This window comes from Pyxicephalus adspersus, chromosome 4 (genome assembly GCF_032062135.1).
Source record: "Pyxicephalus adspersus chromosome 4, UCB_Pads_2.0, whole genome shotgun sequence".
Taxonomy (NCBI): Eukaryota; Metazoa; Chordata; class Amphibia; order Anura; family Pyxicephalidae; genus Pyxicephalus; species Pyxicephalus adspersus.
In genome coordinates this window covers 86,400,933-86,403,845 of record NC_092861.1, presented here as the reverse complement: position 1 = coordinate 86,403,845, position 2,913 = coordinate 86,400,933, and positions in this window count along the sequence as shown.

Genomic DNA, 2,913 nt, shown 5'->3' with positions numbered 1-2,913 from the left:
CAGAAGCCTCACTGCCTTCCTCTCTGCCCCCTTCAGCTGTCTGAGGAGAAAGCCCTGGACTTAGAATGTAATCCTATGCTCAAGAACAGGATCAGAGCTCTGTTTCTATTTGGGGACAAATAGGTATAAATGAAGTGACTTGACTTGGGATACTTTGTGACTTGAGACTTGACTTAGACTTGAAGGCTGACGACTTAGTCCAACCTCTGCTGTCAAGGCTGTCTTGTGCAGTAGCTGTCACAAATAGTATTTACTCTGTAGGTGAATCTGCTAGCAATAGCTCTCCTAGGTCAATGTTTTTACAGAGTTTTTGCTGTGAAGGTTTACAGTATTTTTTTTCTTAAAACAAACAAAAAAATAAATAAAAAAAAACATATTCTACTATAGAAACTAATCACTAAATCACTAAAGACAATATATTCATAATTTAGATTCTGGGTTCCATTGATGTCACAAGGTGTTCCATGCATGGGTCCTCTATTCTTCACTGCCCAAAGAACTTTTGGAAAAGTTCCCAATAACAGTATTGGCTATAGTCCATAATTTGGCTTGAATACATAGTGAATATTTACCAAAGTTTTTTCTGTGAATATCAGATAAAATGACCATTGATAGTATAATCTCATAGATACTTTCATGTAAACCAAGTCACTAGAGTAACAAAGAAATTGTCTCAGTAAGCATGTAAATAGCAATATTATCCCAACAAAGCACCTTGTCAATCACAAAAAGTTCTGGAAGAAGTTCGGCTTCAATAAGTGTGGAAATAAACATTGTAAAAAAACAGAGTTATCAACATTGCATGTGATATTTTCTAAATTGTTCAATAAACTGACTCCACTGTATTTTTACAGTGTCTATAGTCTTAGGCCTACGACTTTACTGGCTCCGATCTGGGAAATCTGCTTTGCCTAATGCTATCTAATGCTATAATATATTTAGAACTAAGAAAAGTTATATTGTAGTGTATAAAAAAGTCAAAACCATTTTTTCTACTTTAGATAACGTATGGAAGATGTTAAGGCTCCAGTTAATTATTTATTTATATCTGTCTCAGAGACAGAAGTGGGAGTTGAAGGAAATCTTTATAAACTTCTATCCTGAATATAGTATAATCTGCTACTAGGAGTTGTTCCTTCCAATTTTCCATATGACCAATACATAACCTAAGACATTAATACATTGTGTGTTTTACCAAATTAAATTATTTTGCATTGTAATTGTACATTTTTTATTATTCAATAAGATACAAATGGTAATTTGTCGCTATTGTGCTTCTTTCACATTCAACCATCCATGTGCAGAAACAAAAAAAAAACAGACACTAACATTTCATCAACCTTAGAATTGCCACAAGATGGCGCTAAAATATTGTAGAAACAAGAAGTGTTACTGCAACTTGAAATGTAATACTATTCTAAGGATATTATTTTAATATATCCAGCTGGAAATAATGCTTGATTCATTGGGCCTGATTTATCAAAGCTCTCCAAATCTGGAGGGGATACAGCAAATCTGGAATGGATTTCTTCAAAGTCATTTGCTATTTACTAGGTTTGGTGGATCACCCAGCTTCACTGATGAAAGCCTTAGAGAGCTTCATTAAATCCTGCCCATTGGTTCAGATTGTTTATATCAGTTTCAGCAAAACTGATACATTTATTTTTGGAGGAGCTTTCACAAGTATATGTTTTTTTACTAACTTTTGTTCTGAATTTCATTGAAGTGTGGAGTCACTGGAGCAGACTGTCATTAGTCACAGAGAGGTTACTGTAGCACAAGAAATCACTGGGGCCCAAGGAGTCACTTGAGCACAAGGGTCTCTGGATGATAAAGGTCACTGGAGCACTAGGATCACTGTGTCACATGGTTCCCAGATTCCCCTGTGAGTGCCAGGAATGAATGCCTTACTGACCTGGTCAATCAAGATGACTAAAGATCGTCTCCAAGAAGAGGAGAAAGAAGATGAAGGCGAAGGAATGGTGACAGGTGAATATTAAAGGTTTAGTTCCACTTTACAGATCCATTTCCCATTTGACACTGCTCTTTTTACATGTGTGCATTCCTATTCTAAATGTAAAGTGTTTATTAGAGTGAGTCTCCTGATGATTGAACACGTCTAAGTGATATATGTTGAAATAGTAACACGCGGTCCCCAATAGGTGTCCATACCACAAGGTGTACAACTGGTAGGCATTTTTATTCTATAATTGGGAATGTCTGGACAGAAATCTTCAAGGCAGGATTACTGGATGTTTAAATAAAAGCTGCAGATTAAAGAATGTTAAAAAAATAAACATGTTAAAGTTTTTATGACATTTTTGTGATTATTACATTTCTTGGTGGTGCCTAAGGTGGCAAGGATACACTCTTGCCAATCTGGCCCCCCGGGGGGACTGGAGGGCATGGGTGCTGGTGGAATCAGATTGTGAATGAAAGGAATGGTGGTAGCACGCTGGTAGACAAGGTATATGTATGAAGATTAAGTCGGGTCAGGTCACAGGCAGGAGTCAGCAACATGCAGGCAGGTGCAGTAAAAAGCAGGAGACAAGCAGGTCCTAAACTGGAACACAAAATCAATACAAGGTAACTTTTTCTTAAAATTTCTTTCCATCCATGATTTACAGTAGCCATGAATAGAGAGCATCCTTCAAGTGGCCAGCATAATTCATCCCATTTCCTATGAGACCAGACTGCCAATGGCACATCTCCTGGGTTTTCATCATCTTGTGGCCTGGGCTCACAATGGAACAGTGCTCTCCACAGTTGATTCTTAATTTTGGATGATGTAAGCAATGGAAAGAATTTTATAAATGTATATGTCCTAAGCTTGATCAAAGATTCATTGTTAATAACCATTTACTGTACCATTGTAAAAATAAAAACATGAAATTAACATGAACATAAAAAAAA